Source organism: Panulirus ornatus, chromosome 43, assembly GCF_036320965.1.
Source record: "Panulirus ornatus isolate Po-2019 chromosome 43, ASM3632096v1, whole genome shotgun sequence".
Taxonomy (NCBI): domain Eukaryota; kingdom Metazoa; phylum Arthropoda; class Malacostraca; order Decapoda; family Palinuridae; genus Panulirus; species Panulirus ornatus.
The window spans coordinates 12503257-12523289 of record NC_092266.1 but is presented as its reverse complement, the minus strand read 5'-3'; the positions used below and the strand labels follow the sequence as shown (position 1 = coordinate 12523289).

At 40.6% G+C, this 20033-nt stretch overlaps 2 protein-coding genes across 2 annotated transcripts in view; both read left to right on the top strand.

Moving 5' to 3' along the window:
* LOC139762322 (DNA repair protein XRCC3-like) overlaps window positions 1-20033 on the top strand; it is a 214418-nt gene that overhangs the window by 87747 nt on the left and 106638 nt on the right. The window lies entirely within an intron of this gene.
* The window catches only part of LOC139762321 (cell adhesion molecule 2-like), a 553549-nt gene continuing 547934 nt past the window's right edge, over window positions 14419-20033 (top strand). The window contains exon 1 of the mRNA XM_071686965.1: window positions 14419-14440. The gene's annotated coding sequence lies outside the window, so the exon portion shown is untranslated. The remainder of the gene's footprint in view (window positions 14441-20033) is intronic.

Below are 20033 nucleotides of genomic sequence, written 5' to 3'. Positions count from 1 at the left end.
CTTCTTTCACACACTTTGCCAAACTCAGTCACCAGCTTCTGCAGTTTCTCACCTGAATCAGCCACCAGCGCTGTATCATCAGCGAACTGCATCTGACTCTCTTTCTCAGCCCTCTCATCCACAACAGACTCCATATATATATATATATATATATATATATATATATATATATCCATCGGGTTAGAGGAGAAAGAATGCTTCCCACGTATTCTTTGCATGTAGTAGAAGGCGACTAAAAGGGATGGGAGCGGAGGGCTGGAAATCGTCCCCTTCTGTTTGACTTCACCAAAGGAAGGAACAGAGAAGGGGGCCAAGTGAGGATTTCCCCCCTAAGGCTCAGTTATCTGTTCTTGACGCTGCCTCGCCAACGCGGAAAATGACGAATATATATATATATATATATATATATATATATATATATATATATATATATATATATATATATATATATATATATGTACAGTTGGGTTGAGGGACAAGTCATTTGGGAGGTAAGCTTGAATGGAGAAAAACTGGAGGAAGTGAAGTGTTTTAGATATCTGGGAGTGGATTTGGCAGCGGATGGAACCATGGAAGCGGAAATGAATCATAGGGAGGGAGGGGGGGGGGGGGGGGTAGAAAGTTCTGGGAGCGTTGAAAAATTTGTGGAAGTCTAGAACGTTATCTTGGAAAGCAAAAATGGGTATGTTTGAAGGAATAGTGGTTCCAACAATGTTATATGGTTGCGTGGCGTGGGCTATAGATAGAGTTGTGCTGAGGAGGGTATATGTGCAGGAAATGAGATGTTTAAGGACTACATGTGGTGTGAGGTGGTTTGATCGAGTAAGTAATAAAAGGGTAAGAGAGATGGGTGGTAATAAAAAGAGCGTGGTTGAGAGAGCAGAAGAGGGTGTATTGAAATGGTTTGGTCACATGGAGAGAATGAGTGAGGAAAGATTGACACTGAGGATATATGTACCAGAGGTGGAGGGAACGAGAAGTGGGAGACCAAACTGGAGGTGGAAAGATGGAGTGAAAAAGATTTTGAGTGATCGGGGCCTGAACATGCAGGAGGGTGAAAGGCGTGCAAGGAATAGAGTGAATTGGAACGATGTGGTATACCGGAGTTGACGTGCTGTCAATGGATTGAACCAGGGCATGTGAAGCGTCTGGGGTAAACCATGGAAAGTTTTGTGGGGCCTGGATGTGGAAAGGGAACTGTGGTTTCGGTGCATTGTACACGACAGCTAGAGACTGAGTGTGAACGAATGTGGCCTTTGTTGTCTTTTCCTAGCGCTACCTCGCGCACATGGGGGGGGGGGGGGGTTGTCATTTTATGTGTGGCGTGGTGGCGACGGGAATGAATAAAGGCAGACAGTATGAATTATGTACATGTCTGTGTGTGTATATGTATACGTTGAGATGTATAGGTATGTATATGTGCGTGTCTGGACGTGTATGTATATACATGTGTATGTGGGTGGGTTGGGCCATTCTTTCGTCTGTTTCCTTGCGCTACCTCGCTAACGAGGGAGAGCGCGACAAAGTATCATAAATAATGATATTAATATATATATATATATATATATATATATATATATATATATATATATATATATATATATATATATATATATATATATAGTATACACACACACACACACACACACACATACTATTTCTCAGACCTGCCATGTGGCGGCAAAAAAATGTATAACAGGACGTTATTATGGATAAGACCTGAGTCCGGAGGCTACTTACTGATCGAAACAGTATCTAAAGAAGTTGATGGTTAGTGTTAACACACAGAGAACTTTAAACTGAAGTACACGGGAGAAATGAGCAATGAATTTTTTTCCTTTATGTCCCCTACAGTGAGAACCGGTGTGTGGCCTACATTCAGTGCATGGATCAACTAGCCACAAATGTCGATTGAACATTCAGGAGAAGCAGTGACCCAGGGATAGAGGAGGGTCATGGCCACTGAGGTAAGCCATCAGACTTAATGTTTATCTTCTAGAGTTCTGTTATAGTTTGTGAGCACAGAGGTTTACCTGACAAGACACAGAAATACCGTATACGGGTCACTGAAGTCAAGACCCATGTGTAATCAAGTCCGCTCTTGTGTCTCTAGTTAAGACCATTTGATGCCACTGGCTTTTGTTTTTCCTCTCCTTATCACAACTCTCTTAAGTCTTCACTGATTTTATTCCGTAAGCTTCCAAGCAACTTATCCAACGACCGAATCAGAAATGCTTTATCTTTACCGACGCAAAATAAAGACCTTCAAATATGATTGGTAAATGTTTGTGCTGGTGGTGACACATGTTAAGTCAGACTTTGATAAGCACGGATGAATGCAAAGCAGGCTAATGTAATCGCAGTCTCATTATCATTTCGTATATATCTCTTGCTGTATTTTCTCTCTTTAACCTAACCTTATGTTAGGGGACGAATTGAACAGCACCAATCTGGCTTATCATTCATGTATGCTGATTGATATATGAAATAACTTTTCCTTTTTCCCATTCACCTATTATTCATCTAGTCGTTGTTACGTGAAAAAAAAAAAAAATGTAATAGGCTTCTGCTCGCGTAGTTTTTAGCGAAGTGAACCGATTATAAGTTGTTTTGAACTAGGTAATGTAAGCGGCAGTGTTTGGTATAATAAGTTCCTAACGGTGAAGCAGCAGTTCTTTACTTAGCCAAGCTGCATTAGTATAGCTAATATAAATATTTTAGTTGAAATTGAAACTATTTTGATAATGAGAAGTGATGAGAATCCTGAATAATGATCTGTTGGTTGAAGTAATTAGTGGAAAGATCTCAAGGTTAGTTATGCAAGTCGCCAAAATGAAAATATATCGAATGAAAAGTTAAAACTGCCGTCAGGTAAAGGAGGATTGCTTCAGTCGTACTGAAAGCTTAAGAAAGGATCAGATTCTTTGCTTCGGAAAAGGTTTTTAGTCCATTTACTCTCCAACATCTGTAGAGCATAAGGTGATATGAAAGGGAAAATACAATTTACTGATGCAAGGGTCATAGTTCGTTAGTTTCCTTCTTTTGTTTCAGAATGCATGATTACATCTTTAGGGCAAACTTCATTTCACAAGATATTGCGCCACTCACCCACTTGTCAGGGCTGCTACACACGCCAAGGTTTTCTCTCAATTTTGACAGTACAGGCCAACAATAGCTTCACGGTTAAACTTGAATGTGTGGACCGAAAATTAACTGATCAGTCTTAAATGTACAGGCCAAAATGTTAGCCTGAACTACAACAGTTCTGTGGCAAAATATTCTCCCAACACCAATAACATCACCACAAAAGCAGCACAAACCAAAATGCCTTCAACACTTCAAGGCACCAAATATAATAGACTAGAAAAAGAATCGCTTTGGATTCTCTACATACAATGTATTTGCTCCAGTTTAAACTATGCCTCACCTGCCTGGTCTTCCATCCTCCTAAAAGCAAATATAACAAAGCTGTAAAGCACAAAAAAAGCGCACGTAGAACAACAACAAAAATTCAACACTTACACAGTCAGACAAAGATCTTCGCCTTACATACCCACCTCAGTATGCTCCGAACATCATACTGAGCATCATCACTAGACTCCTCTCACACAAACCACTCCACCAACCCCCCAAGTACAAATCGCGGCTTCGATATATGAGGGAAACAGTTACGTTGGAATATTTCCTTACATATTGACCTATTATGGAAGAAGTAAACCAGGTTAATGCTTGTAATGATGCGTAGAAGAATGAAATTCCCAGGTTGTTTGATAAAAACCTATTATGTTCATATATATATTTGTTATCCCTGTGGATAGGGGAGAAAGAATACTTCCTACGTATTCCCTTCGTGTTGTAGAAGGCGGCTAAAAGGGGAGGGAACGGGGGGGCTGGAAATCCTCCCCTCTCATTATTTTTTTTTAATTTTCCAAAAGAGGGAACAGAGAAGGGGGCCAGGTGAGGGTATTCCCTCAAAGGCCCAGTTCTCTGTTCTTAACACTACCTCGCTAACGCGGGAAATGGCGAATAGTTTGAAAGAAATATATATTTGTGTGAACATTGCATTTCAGATAAACTTGTAAGCGGTTCTCTCTCTCTCTCTCTCTCTCTCTCTCTCTCTCTCTCTCTCTCTCTCTCTCTCTCTCTCTCTCTCTCTCTCCTAACACCTCGTAAATCCTGGGTACCACGAGCGGCCTCCTGGGTGCGTCGCTGTAGCAGACGAGGAAACTGGAGACTTGATGCAGTAAGTGCACCTCGTACCTCCCGGGACCACTGCAGGAGGAACATGTTGGAGGGGGCATATCTGGGAGGGTTAGGCTGGGAGAGGAAAAGCGGAAGGGACCTGACGGGGAGCTGGCGGAAAGGGTAATGGGAGATGGATAACAGGATAACAGACGTGCGTTACCGCCGAAGGAGATATGGTGTAGAGTCGTAAAGGGAAAGGAAGATGATGAAAATGATTTGTGAAAGTCTCTAGTATGAACATGAGGTATGGAGATGCATGGGTGAGAAAGATGTAGAGGTCGAATCAAATGTGGGAGCTGTTGAGGAGAAGCAGACATCAGTCGTGGGGAGGGAGGACGAAGGATTGTTGAGGTGTAGGAAAGTGCAGCAGACGATGGGGCGAAGCTACCGGATATGACGCCGACGAAGGAGGACTTAAGATGATGGTCCGAGAGGACAGGGAAACAGCAGGGTGTTTGCGTGGTAGAGAGGAGAGCATGATATTGGCGAGAAGGCTACCGGATATGACGCCGACGAAGGAGGACTTTAAGGTGATGGTCCGAGAGGAGAGAGAGAGAAACAGCCGGGTGTTTGCGTGGTGGAGATGAGAGCAAGATGTAGGTGAGAAGTTTCAATTCCTCCTGCATATCCCTCATCGCTCTACTATCTATGCAAACTCCGTCCTGGGAACAAGAGAATCGGTGAAATTCCTTGTGAACTACTGTGAAACTATTTAGATGGAAGTCGTCGCCCGCGCAGGAAGCATACTAATGTACACTGTGTCCTTCTTCGCGGGAGAACTCGCATTATACCGTCTTACTCAACAGACGAGATTGCTCCCTCGTTGACTCAGTTAGGAGTTAGAGCCTCAGTCTTAGCGATGCTTTGAGGCGCCACACGAGGACCACCGAGTTCGTGAAAAAGTGCAGGATTATCTGAGGTCCCGGGTTACAGGCCTCGGTGAACTGAAGCCACACATCTAAATCACGGCTTTCACAACCACGGATTTAGCTCTGCTTGTTTTAGCCGACGCTTTTACAAAGTGTATGTATGTGTGTGTGTGTGTGTGTGTGTGTGTGTGTGTGTGTGTGTGTGTGTGTGTGTGCGTAATTGCTAGTGTATATAATATAGGGAGGGAAGTGATCGGGTCGTATATGTGCGTGTATCTGTAAGTTTCCCCCGTTTGTACGGTGTGGGGAGGGAATTCTGGTCCCGTGGGGGGCCCCCCATCACATGAACTTACTCTGCTATTGTCTCACGTTTTCCAACTTCTGTCTGTTGTCTGCATATACGGTTGCCTGACAGCTTATCTCATTCATCCACCACTTCTGTACCTCATTTGTGAAGTGTAGTTTAGCTTAATTGCTTAGTATGATTCCTGGATGCACTTCAATTATATCTTTCAATAAACTGTTGATTATCGACAGTGTCGATTTGATTTAGAAATCTCAAGGTTGTGATTAAGGCTAATGTTACTCTCCTCTATTCAATAAAAGGCAAATTCTCTCTCTCTCTCTCTCTCTCTCTCTCTCTCTCTCTCTCTCTCTCTCTCTCTCTCTCTCTCTCTCTCTCTCTCTCTCTCTCTCTCTCTCTCTCTACGTATCTCTCCCATATTTCAGGTACCATCTTTGATGGCCCTCCTGTGGACCGTCTTTGCCAGACTGTTAAGTGTCTGAGGTGACCAGAGTTGAGATATATAATGCACTGAAACCACAGCCGCCTTTGCATAGCCAGGCCCTACAAGACCCTTCCATGGTTTTCCCCCTGATCGCTTTATATTCCCTGGTTCTCCCCATTGACAAGTGTTACCGGACTCCTCCTCCTGCATGAGGATACACCGCGAATGAAAAGTCGACTTTGGCATGGCTGTATCACTGGGAGTGAAGCCTCGATGAAGAACTTTTTGGCTCCAAAGGAGTCCACATTTCCCTGGTGCCCCTGAAAGCGGTCTTAAGCCACCTCTGCCATGTTTCGTTATGAACTCTAGCTTTACTTTAGAAATCTGGTCGCAACGTTGCATTCCCAACCATCAATTTGGTTGGTGTGGATTGTTAATATGATCAACCGTTTATAAATTTCCGGTGTGTGTTTTTTTTCCCCCCTCAAAAGTAGCGGTAGTTCCCTAAACCATCAGTTCAGCTAACGAGCAAAGCCCGGATGTGGTCAGTTGGTTAAGATAATCATCGAAAACGTGAGGGTGTAATATCGGCGGCCCGACTCCCACAGTGACCACAAATTATACCAGTCAAAGATGGAGAGATCCTTCCGTAGTGTTTACCCGCCAGAAGCTGTGAGAGCACTCCGAAATCTTGCCTCTCCAATCCCCCTCTCTTCGTGAGCAAACTGTCGCTGATCAATTGATCTAAACGTAATGTATTCATGACCATTGCAAGTCACTTCCACAGTGGGCTGCCAGAATCAAGTTTGTTGGAGAGTTTGGCGCTAAACTTGTAATTAGTCCAACAAATCAAATCAATGTTTTGTGAATTGCCCAGCCTTCCTGAATGTCAATACATACGGGACAAGCGGTGTCTTAAAGCTTTCTTCATGTTATCAGTATGTTCACGTTAACAGATATACTTCAGTGAAGATTAGTGTGATCACGTTAACAGATATACTTCGATGAAGATTAGTATGTTCACGTTAACAGATATACTTCAGTGAAGATTAGTGTGATCACGTTAACAGATATACTTCAGTGAAGATTAGTGTGATCACGTTAACAGATATACTTCGATGAAGATTAGTATGTTCACGTTAACAGATATACTTCAGTGAAGATTAGTGTGATCACGTTAACAGATATACTTCGATGAAGATTAGTATGATCACGTTAACAGATATACTTCAGTGAAGATTAGTGTGATCACGTTAACAGATATACTTCGATGAAGATTAGTATGTTCACGTTAACAGATATACTTCGATGAAGATTAGTATGTTCACGTTAACAGATATACTTCGATGAAGATTAGTATGTTCACGTTAACAGATATACTTCGATGAAGGTTAGTATGTTCACGTTAACAGATATACTTCGATGAAGATTAATTTTTATATTCCATTCTCACAGTGCACTTGTTTTTATCTCAATTCTTTTCTGTTAGCTTTATACTTACACTAATACTAGACATTACAAGCTTATACTGTTATTTTACGTGAATGTCACGTCCTGTAATTGAGTGATAACTGCAAGTTTTGTGTCAGTAAAGGCGGTTTATAGCTCAATAGGCTCTTTATGCCTCTCCTCTTAGGGTTGTGCTTGGTCCGTGGGCTGATTTTTGAGCAGTTCGAGTATATTTGTGTGTTGTTTAAGATGGGCTTTTATATATATATATATATATATATATATATATATATATATATATATATATATATATATATATATATATATTTTTTTTTTTTTTTTTTTTTATACTTTGTCGCTGTCTCCCGCGTTTGCGAGGTAGCGCAAGGAAACAGACGAAAGAAATGGCCCAACCCCCCCCCCATACACATGTACATACACACGTCCACACACGCAAATATACATACCTACACAGCTTTCCATGGTTTACCCCAGACGCTTCACATGCCTTGATTCAATCCACTGACAGCACGTCAACCCCTGTATACCACATCGCTCCATTTCACTCTATTCCTTGCCCTCCTTTCACCCTCCTGCATGTTCAGGCCCCGATCACACAAAATCTTTTTCACTCCATCTTTCCACCTCCAATTTGGTCTCCCTCTTCTCCTCGTTCCCTCCACCTCCGACACATATATCCTCTTGGTCAATCTTTCCTCACTCATTCTCTCCATGTGCCCAAACCATTTCAAAACACCCTCTTCTGCTCTCTCAACCACGCTCTTTTTATTTCCACACATCTCTCTTACCCTTACGTTACTTACTCGATCAAACCACCTCACACCACACATTGTCCTCAAACATCTCATTTCCAGCACATCCATCCTCCTGCGCACAACTCTATCCATAGCCCACGCCTCGCAACCATACAGCATTGTTGGAACCACTATTCCTTCAAACATACCCATTTTTGCTTTCCGAGATAATGTTCTCGACTTCCACACATTTTTCAAGGCTCCCAAAATTTTCGCCCCCTCCCCCACCCTATGATCCACTTCCGCTTCCATGGTTCCATCCGCTGACAGATCCACTCCCAGATATCTAAAACACTTCACTTCCTCCAGTTTTTCTCCATTCAAACTCACCTCCCATATATATATATATATATATATATATATATATATATATATATATATATATATATATATATATATATATATATATATATATATATATATAATTATTGACTGTACGAGAGGGTTTTAATTGCATTGACTTTAAAGTCAGAATTGGTACCTAGACCAGAAGAATTCAGTTTGCGAAAGCCTGAGACCTGGAGGTAACCATTGCTTGGGTGGGACTAAATCGTCATTTGAGAATCATTTGGTTTCGTCTTGTTTGAAACGAATCGACGACTTTACAATGGAATCCCCGCTTGGTCCTACGTTATCCCGAATCAATTTAAAATATTATTTTACCATTCTTCATAGTCTTTAGAATATATTAACAAACAGTATGAATACATAGTTGTACCTAGATACATGTAATTAATTCCAAACTTCCTTTTTAAACATGCTAGTCTCCCGTATTACAACTTTTTCTGGTCTTGGTAAGGTACCAGGTTTTTCGCTATTGCTGTTCTGACAGTAAAGTCAGTGCAGTTAGATCTCTCTTACATACAGCTTTTTCTCTCTCATCTAGTGTGTCCTATTTTCACAATAAGATATATTTTTGAGAGAATATCGTACAGGCAGTTGATTATGCCTTTCAGCTGTTTGATTAGGTTATTAGTATATTAGATTTCTGAGCAGTAAGTACCAATTAAACAGTGTACTAATCTGGTTGATAAAGGTGATTCATTTTAGGCTGCCGTATCTAGGGGAAGTGACTGTTAACAGAAATCCTTTAAAGATAAAGCTCAGAGTTAGATTTCTGGCAGATAAATCAAGATCAACTCAATTTTTTTTTCTTTTTTTTAAAAAAAAAAAACGAATGTCAGTTGACCTATGCTCGTCCGTTGTCCACGGTTTTGTATGCAGCACCAGGCAAGCCTAGGAAACACGAACGGGCGGTAAGTCGAGCATGACCAGCCATAGGGTGCGCGCTGTCTGTAGCTCAGAGTAGAGAGTACAGTTAGAACTGTGCAAAACCCTCTTATTTCCGGATGATTTTGAAGGACTTGACTGTTGTTAGACTGAGAATTTTAAGGGTTTTAAAGTCACTTTATATTAGAATACTCATTTCTTAGTTCCGGTTCCTTAAAACATATTTTAGATGTGATGTTTTTCTTCCTTTATTGTTCTTCAGAATGATTTTGGAGTTAGATCAAATGATTTCCTTTATATTGTCTTTTAAAGTAGCTTACTGTTTCTCTCAGCCATCTGATGATGACCGGTGTCGAAACGAACCCTTCCCAGTGTCTGACAATATTTTTAAAGCCATTTTTTTCCGTGAAACGTTGGGAACTCCAGCTTCATTCATTCAAATTAGGCGACTTAAAGATTATTAAGAAATGTCTCATTAGCATGAAGTCAGTGTTCATTCAGTCATTGTGTTTAAAATGAAATTTGTATGTCAAAATGTTATACAATTTTTTTCTTTATAAACGGCATTTCCCCCCATACAGTCGGGTGCCCGAATCATATATATATATATATATATATATATATATATATAGATAGATAGAGAGAGAGAGAGAGAGAGAGAGAGAGAGAGAGAGAGAGAGAGAGAGAGAGAGAGAGAGAGAGAGGCGTCTTAAGAAGAAAACTGGTGGCGCACTACTGAATCTTTTAAGACAGCAAGCAAAGTCTTGATAGAATACAGGAAGGTTTCGAATTCATATGTAAATGCACTCAAGATGTGTCATCCGGGAACTTGCAACTTCTGCGGTGGTTGTAGCAACAACGCTTCAGTTGTAGAGGTTTACACAATTTCTATTCGACCAAGATGCCTAATAAGAGTTGCTATTTAATATATTTTGTCACACGAAGAAATGTAGTCGGAAATGAACTATACTTAGTGATACCCAAAGAAGCAGCTGAGCCAGAGGGGAATTAGATATCAGTGGAAAGTTGCGGTGGCCTAAATCTGATTATTCGGACGCTTCAAAACATTTCATAAAAGCATCGATTAACTCATTCGGGATTTGTTAAATGGTTTAATTCATAATATTTCAGCCTTGTTTATCATAGATGAATGATAGTGAGAAAGCTTCACGTAACTGGAAATTGGTCATTTAATTACGTTATGTTTATTTTGAAGGTATTACTTATCTGCTCTCCTTGGCTTTTAGATTAAGGGTTCTTTCCCTTTCCAACGAGTGAAACACGAACGAGCCAGATAATCTAAACTTTATACCAACTTGAATAGATTGAAAGTAAATTTGAAAGTAATGGAACATGGCAGTATTACTGGTAAATGAATGATATTCTTGAATAATTTTCATCCTGACCTCTTGTTTCCACTTTTTTCTTTTTTTTTTTTTTTTACGCTGGAGGCTTCAGTCTTGGACAAAAGTCTACATCAAGGCCGGGCCGTAGTGGCAATATAAAGACGTTAATGAAAGAAAAAAAAGGAAACAAAAGTGTACTAATTTTGAATCGGAAAAAAACCTGTCTTTTAAAAAGTGCCAGCTCATAGTTATTGAGAAAGACATGAGACCGTAGATTGTTCAAAAGTTTCTGGGTGTAGGAAAAGAACAGTTATCAAAACTGCCCACCCCTTGAGTTGCGAACGGTCACACAGTAATCATGTGACGCAGCCAGCTTGCCGAGTATTGCATGGTCTAGCTAGAGGTGGAGGGCACACCATTTGTTAATGCAGTGTTGATTCACTTTCCCTCTTCTTCAGGTATTACTTACTCGACTCAGTGAACATACTTGGTTTTACTGTAACATCCACACTATCTTGGAAACCCTCATTACAGAAATAGGCAGTAATACCAAGTATGTTCATTGAGTCAAGTAAGTAATACCTGCAGAAGAGGGGAAGTGAATCAACATTGCAGCCGAAGTCAAGTGTGTCAAGTTTTGAAGTTAGCCTGGGACAGTTTATAAGTCGGATGGCGTTCGCCTTTAATTTGTCAAGTAAGGATGCAGAGCTAGATCCACCCCAAATGTGAGAGCAGTACTCCACACAAGGACGGATCACTTATATATATATATATATATATATATATATATATATATATATATATATATATATATATATATATATATATATATATATATGAAGTAATTGTTTGGAAGAAAAATTTCGACATCTAAACAAGAATCCCAGTTTCTTAGAGGCAGACTTAGCTATTTCTGTAATAAAGGTTTCCAAGATAGTGTGGATATTATAGTAATACCAAGTATGTTCATTGAGTCAAGAGATGGAATTACAGAACCCTTGAACGAAAAAAGAAAGTTTAGAGGAATTTTAGATAAAGAGATGGGCAGAAACTGGGTCTTGGAGGCATTAAACCTAACCAGATATCGTCTAACCCACTGAAATATCCTGTTGAAGTTGAGTTTATTGAGGAAGATGTGGCATGAGATGGAATTCGGGTGAGAGACGGAGGAACCGATATAAAGGATGTGGAGGAATGCAGTGTTTGAATTGTCGGCCTATGAGTGCATTTGGTTTATCTGTAAAGGAAAGGAAATCGTTGATAAAAAGAAAAAGAGTGAGAGACGGGACAGAACCTTGAGGAACACCACTGTTGATGGAGAAAGGGGTAGAGACTGATCTGTCAGAGAGGAAGCTAGATATGAGGGAGCAGAGTGAGGGAGGGAAGCCAAAAGAGGGGCAACTACACAGGATTCTCCCAAATCTTTCTGGGATGACGACCATACATTAGTAACATAGGAAGGAATATCATCAGACTGTGAGAATCAAGATATCTGAAGGTATGGGAGCTGAGGTGGGATTAAAAGATCAGGATACATCAAGTTAGGCTTTGTCAAAAGATCGTTTTTACAGCAGCTTGCGGAACTTCTCATTGGACATTCTGCCATTCCAGTTAAACGGAGTTTTTTCCTTTTGTGCTCCTAGAAAGGCCTTTCCAACAATTTTATCAAAGTATGCATAAGACACTGATTTTTGAATGACGTTTCTAGCTGCTTAACTTGGAAATTGTATGGAGAACACGATGATGATTACATTGTTCGATTTCTCCTTTCCGCTAAAGCGAGAGTAGCTGCTAGGCTGAATGACGCGACTTCTGACACAATCTAATCTCCTAGATTAGCAAATGTCGGAAAAAATAGAACTAAGCACAGCGTTCAACTGGCACATTGAATGCAGAATCCATCGCAAACTTTTTTCATAGATCAGTTGATAAGAGGCCAAAGCGATAGTGAGTCTGCCGGTTTGTTTAGATTTTAAAGTTGTTGTTTCCAACATCGTTCAGTTGCTCGCCGCTGGTATGTGTCGTCATGACCGCTACACTTCGGGTCCTCGGTTCATATGAGATCAGTTAGCAACAAGGACTCACACAGGGTAAGTCTGTGCTTTATTCCTAAATCATTCAGTCGAAAATGCGACGTGGCCTGATTATTATCTAGGTCTAGAGTGATCGTCATTTACGACTTTGGGGGTGCAAATTGTGGGCATGCGAATTTTGAGAGTAATAAACGCTTCACGTCCAATTCGAAGATGGCCCTATTGAATGATATTATTTTCACTCCACAGCAGCAGATGTGGGAGATGGATTTCATTATGCTTGTTTAGAATAGGATCACTATGGGGGAAGACTTATAATGTAATATTAATGGAAAATATCACGTAAAAAGACTCTGAGTCACTAGGAGTGGTGACAGTAGGCTCCTGTGTATTTATAGAAAGGACGAGTTCTCTTACAGCAAGCTTTCTGCTTCAGCTGAGCATCATCCACATTTGAATTAGTACAGTGTAAACTTAAAAAGAGATTAGGATCAGAACAGGCAGAAAGAAAATACGTAGAGTGACTGTGTTTGTTGAAGACAAGGCACTGATGAGATTTGTTAATGTTTTATAGATATCAAACTTGTGCCATGGTTTTATTTATGGCAGTCAGAGGAAAATGCTCGTTTCTAGAGCGAAATTATGCATGGTGATTTTTTTATAACAGTTTTGAGAGGTTCGTTTAGTGTAAGAGCCATTTACATAATACTACAACAGTTTAGTTCGTTACCTCTTATATTTTGTCATGTCATATTCATGAAACTTACAGTATTTCCATTTCAGTTCTGACGACCTTCCCCCGTAAATGTGTATATTTGCTTTTTTTTTTTTTTTTTTACCGAATGATGGTTTACTTTGCCGCCAGGGAGACCATATCAGATCAATTATACTTTAAGATTTGTAATTTCATGAACTATACAAGGCTATATATTTATTCTTTCCTTTTATCCACCTGGGTTTATCCTCTCCTTTCATCCATTAGGCTTTATGGTAATATTTGATTTAGAGCCGGATGTATGTGATATACATTACACGGGATGTCAGTGATGCATCATACCTTCTGTAAACTAAAACAATATTAATAGTTTACTTCTTGTACTGGGTTACAAAATTTAGAGATTTGATAGTCAAGGAACTGCTACTTTACTTCGGGTTGTGCTGGTTGTCCTCCAGTTTAGACCAAATTAGATTAATTGTGAATAATGCTATCCTTCACGGAAAGAATATATATATATATATATATATATATATATATATATATATATATATATATATATATATATAATTTTCTAACTACTCAGGTAGGTTAAAATATTTTTTTCTGCAGCAAGTATTTTCTCAGCCATTTTGCAGGGAGGTATTTAACCGACACTGTTTTTGTCTCCAAAAATTTAAAACGATGAAATTGTTGAAAACCAGCACTCCGGAAAAAGTGGTAGGGTGAGGCTGCGGACACCAGAATACTTTGCTGGGAGCTTTTCGATACAACCTTGCAGACGGGGAAAGCTTAATGTTCGGGTCGGCGTTTAGAGTCAAGCTTCATTTTCCTTACTCAGATGTCATTGTCATTAATGACAAGCATTATCAGCCACACTGTATTTATCCTTATTATTTTTTCCCCCCAGGTAGGGCAGGATAACCAGTCGTCACGCCAACACCAGCCACATCAAGCTCTTAAGTGTCGACTAGGCTTTTTCTGCCGTCGAAGCTTCTGCCAGACATCAGGTATGAACATTGTTTACATACGACTGTTATTGACTTGCAGAGGATTAAATCTGAAATGGCCTGTGAGAGTGGATCTGTTCCTCTTTAGTGAGGAAGAGGAAGGTTATTAGAGGAGAGCCGAGTGAGTGCTTGGACGATTTTGATGCAAATTATTGAATCCTCGTGGTGGGCGATTTGGATGCAAGAGTTGGGGGGGATGTGCCAGTCAGGGGAATGATTATGGGGCCAGGGGTACTCAGGTTTAGCGAAAATGGCGAACATCATATTGAGTTCTGAGCTGAAAACGAATTGCTTATTTAGGAATAACCGTTTTGAAGGAGAAAAGAAGAAACAAAATAAAACAGCATACACGTGAAGGTCAGTGAGATTGGGTGTCACTGGGTAATTGTGGATTAAATAAATACTAACTGATAGGCATGTAGAAGAGAGGTTATTGGCTGTGAATATGCTTCGGAGGGCAGCCGATAGGATGTCCGGCTGTTTTTTGATAAGAGGTTTGTGAACGTTTTTGGTGGCGTGAGGAAAAGAGGAAATGGTTGGGAAGAAGATGAGAGATGTGATCGAGCCTAGAAAGGGTGCTTTTGTTACCGAGATGCCAAGAGAGTGTGAGTGAAGCGTTACACACGGTGAAAGTAAATGAAACAAGGAAATTGGACAGGGAATGGAAAGTATTTAGGGAGGCATTGCTGATGTGTGCGCGCGAAATGGGTGATATGCGGTAGGTGGTAAGATGTAGAGGGATGAAGTTAATTCGGTAGTGACAGAATAGTGAGGGTAATGGACGCTATCTGCAAGGAGGAAGTACTGGGCTGTGTACAAGGAGTGGGTCAAGGAGAGGGTGAAAAACCTGAAAAAGACGGCAGATGGGGTGAGAGAGGATTGGAAAACTTTAGAGAGGGTAAAGAAATTGGTTTGGAAGGAGTTGCATAAAGAGAATACATAGGAGCTTCAGATAGGGAAGGAGGTGGGGAGGTAATATTAGGCAAAGAAGAGGTGAAAAGGAGTTGCAGTGAATATTCTGAAGGACGGTTGAGGTTGTTGGATGACACGGAAGTGATTGGGGCGAGATAGTTGGCGGATCAATAGTCATGACGTAAGGTTTGGTAAAAGGGAAGTGATGCGTGAGATGGTATGGCGAGGCGGCGGCAGGAATGGATGGGATTGCAGGTGATATAGAAGACAAAAAGGAAGGAGAAGGGTTGGCCCTTGTCATAAGAGACAGCCGTTGGATTCAGGAAATGCCACTAGATAGCCCATCCACGCTATAGATAATGGGAAGACTAACTTTAGAAACAGTGGATAGGGATGTTTGACAACGTATATAATTCTCCAAAGAATTTGACTGCACCGCAGCAAATATATATTGATAACCATGAGAGAACAGCCAGGTTGGCGCGCGAATTAGTAAAACGCGTGCATCTCAGAGTTGGTTAAGGAATAATGACTAAACGTTTCAGTTGTAAAGAAGTCGAGTGAGGAATTCAAAGTCTCACGGAGGCACAAGTTATGCAGAGAGTATACTCGAAAACTTCTCTTAACTCCCACGTCACTAAGTACCCTATGATCAGAGGGACTGGTATACTATCATTACTCGGTCTTATAATCATGCAGAGTAGCATGGATATTGAGAATATCATGTATGATACAACAGTTGGAGAAACTGATCATATTATGGTAGAGTTCGATTACTTGGTAGATGAGGACATAATAAGAAACAGCGAAGAAAAGTTTCGCAGATACATTCATGGAAATTATACATAACTCAGAAATATTAGTGATGGCATGAGCTGAGAGATAGAATTTGATAGCCAAGAACCAAAGTATTTTTGAAGGTGAAAACTTCAAGATAAAAAAAAAGAATAATGTTCAGATCGGAAGCAATATGAAGAAATCGTAAGTGCAATTCTGAAATTTCATGTTGTTTTAAAAGGACAATGTTTGCTTGAATAACAAGACTGAGCCCCTCGTAGTACCTGTGTTGCGACACGGGTTTGCAGCTTCTGAAACGGTAAGAGTGGAGCCACCAAGCCAGGGTAGTTGGGTGTGTTTGGGCCCACCTTTGGCACGAAAGATTTTTGAAATTAAGTTTATTTGTTTTGTCCTGTAAAGGAGGAGAGGGATCGATTTTGCTTTTATTTTAGATATATTAACCCAGCACATCAATAGGTAAGCACCTGGATATTGTGTAAAACTTCAGAATTTTTCGTTACATATTTTGAATGGAAATATGAGACTGCAGGCAATGTAATGATAAATTTTACTTATGTCCAACCATTAATGTATTGCATTCTGTCGTCGCATGAGTAAACCGTGAAATAAGAATTATTTAAGACTTTCGAGTCTTTCATAGAACTGTCTTTGACAGGAGAATGAAATATATACATTTCTAAGGATATGGATAAACACAGAAATGGACCGTAAGTGCTTGCCTGAATGGACCAGTTCAAATTTTAACAATACGTACCTTACATTGTATGTTGTAAATCATGTCCAAGAAATTCTTTCTCAGAATATTTACTTTAATTGCTTGTTATTTGATAGATTTTGATATCGATGTGGAATGATGCTGTGTAGAAAAATTATGTATTAGACATAAGACTCTAAATATGAATGAAAAAATGTAAAGGGCCGCTGTAGGCATCCCAGTTTTTGTTTGAGTGTGAGCTTTTTCAGTAAGGGCTGGAGATCAGTTATGGAGTGGTTTGCATGGGAGGAGTCCTAGTGTTACAGAGAAGCGTGTGCCGAGCATGTGAAGTGGCATTTCATTGGGAGGATTTTTGTTTCATTGTGTAGAGGTTGAGTGTTTGTGGTTCTTAGCCAGCCATTGATTGTTCGGAGTGCATGTGTGTGTGTGTGTGTGTGTGTGTGTGTGTGCTTGCTTTGCAGCTTTGTTATATATGCTTTTGAGAGGATGGACGACCAGCCAGATGAGGCGTAGTTTAAGGTGGAGCGGATGAATTGTGTTTCGTGTTCACATCTGATTCCACTTAGTGCTCTGAGGGCATTTAGTTTTTATGTTGCTTTTGTGTGGATTTTTGGTGTGGAAAGTGAATGTTATATGTGATGCCCAGAATAGTTGATGTTTTTGTTTGGTGGGCGTGATTGGCCTTTGAAAATGATTACAGGGTTAGATTCGTGTTTGAAATATATATATATATATATATATATATATATATATATATATATATATATATATATATATATATATACATATATATATGTTTTTTTCATACTATTCGCCATTTCCCGCGTTAGCGAGGTAGCGTTTAGAACAGAGGACTGAGCCTTTGAGGGAATATCCTCACTAGGCCCCCTTCTCTGTTTCTCTTTTTGGAAAATTTAAAACGAGAGGGGAGGATTTCCAGCCTCCCGCTCCCTCCCCTTTTAGTCGCCTTCTACGTCACGCGGGGAATACGTGGGAAGTATTCTTTCTCCCCTGTCCCCAGGGATGATATATATATATATATATATATGCTTGTGGCATGAGAAGAGTGGGAGGTGGGCTGTTTAGAAAGGGTAGTGAGTGGTGGGATGAAGAAGTAAGAGTATTAGTGAAAGAGAAGAGAGAGGCATTTGGACGATTTTTGCAGGGAAAAAATGCAATTGAGTGGGAGAAGTATAAAAGAAAGAGACAGGAGGTCAAGAGAAAGGTGCAAGAGGTGAAAAAAAGGGCAAATGAGAGTTGGGGTGAGAGACTATCAGTAAATTTTAGGGAGAATAAAAAGATGTTCTGGAAGGAGGTAAATAGGGTGCGTAAGACAAGGGAGCAAATGGGAACTTCAGTGAAGGGCGCAAATGGGGAGGTGATAACAAGTAGTGGTGATGTGAGAAGGAGATGGAATGAGTATTTTGAAGGTTTGTTGAATGTGTCTGATGACAGAGTGGCAGATATAGGGTGTTTGGGTCGAGGTGGTGTGCAAAGTGAGAGGGTTAGGGAAAATGATTTGGTAAACAGAGAAGAGGTAGTAAAAGCTTTGCGGAAGATGAAAGCCGGCAAGGCAGCAGGTTTGGATGGTATTGCTGTGGAATTTATTAAAAAAGGGGGTGACTGTATTGTTGACTGGTTGGTAAGGTTATTTAATGTATGTATGACTCATGGTGAGGTGCCTGAGGATTGGCGGAATGCGTGCATAGTGCCATTGTACAAAGGCAAAGGGGATAAGAGTGAGTGCTCAAATTACAGAGGTATAAGTTTGTTGAGTATTCCTGGTAAATTATACGGGAGGGTATTGATTGAGAGGGTGAAGGCATGTACAGAGCATCAGATTGGGGAAGAGCAGTGTGGTTTCAGAAGTGGTAGAGGATGTGTGGATCAGGTGTTTGCTTTGAAGAATGTATGTGAGAAATACTTAGAAAAGCAAATGGATTTGTATGTAGCATTTATGGATCTGGAGAAGGCATATGATAGAGTTGATAGAGATGCTCTGTGGAAGGTATTAAGAATATATGGTGTGGGAGGCAAGTTGTTAGAAGCAGTGAAAAGTTTTTATCGAGGATGTAAGGCATGTGTACGTGTAGGAAGAGAGGAAAGTGATTGGTTCTCAGTGAATGTAGGTTTGCGGCAGGGGTGTGTGATGTCTCCATGGTTGTTTAATTTGTTTATGGATGGGGTTGTTAGGGAGGTAAATGCAAGAGTCTTGGAAAGAGGGGCAAGTATGAAGTCTGTTGGGGATGAGAGAGCTTGGGAAGTGAGTCAGTTGTTGTTCGCTGATGATACAGCGCTGGTGGCGGATTCATGTGAGAAACTGCAGAAGCTGGTGACGGAGTTTGGTAAAGTGTGTGGAAGAAGAAAGTTAAGAGTAAATGTGAATAAGAGCAAGGTTATTAGGTACAGTAGGGTTGAGGGTCAAGTCAATTGGGAGGTGAGTTTGAATGGTGAAAAACTGGAGGAAGTGAAGTGTTTTAGATATCTGGGAGTGGATCTGTCAGCGGATGGAACCATGGAAGCGGAAGTGGATCATAGGGTGGGGGAGGGGGCGAAAATTTGGGAGCCTTGAAAAATGTGTGGAAGTCGAGAACATTATCCCGGAAAGCAAAAATGGGTATGTTTGAAGGAATAGTAGTTCCAACAATGTTGTATGGTTGCGAGGCGTGGGCTATGGATAGAGTTGTGCGCAGGAGGATGGATGTGCTGGAAATGAGATGTTTGAGGACAATGTGTGGTGTGAGGTGGTTTGATCGAGTAAGTAACGTAAGGGTAAGAGAGATGTGTGGAAATAAAAAGAGCGTGGTTGAGAGAGCAGAAGAGGGTGTTTTAAAATGGTTTGGGCACATGGAGAGAATGAGTGAGGAAAGATTGACCAAGAGGATATATGTGTCGGAGGTGGAGGGAACGAGGAGAAGAGGGAGACCAAATTGGAGGTGGAAAGATGGAGTGAAAAAGATTTTGTGTGATCGGGGCCTGAACATGCAGGAGGGTGAAAGGAGGGCAAGGAATAGAGTGAATTGGAGCGATGTGGTATACAGGGGTTGACGTGCTGTCAGTGGATTGAATCAAGGCATGTGAAGCGTCCGGGGTAAACCATGGAAAGCTGTGTAGGTATGTATATTTGTGTGTGTGGACGTGTGTATGTACATGTGTATGGGGGGGGGG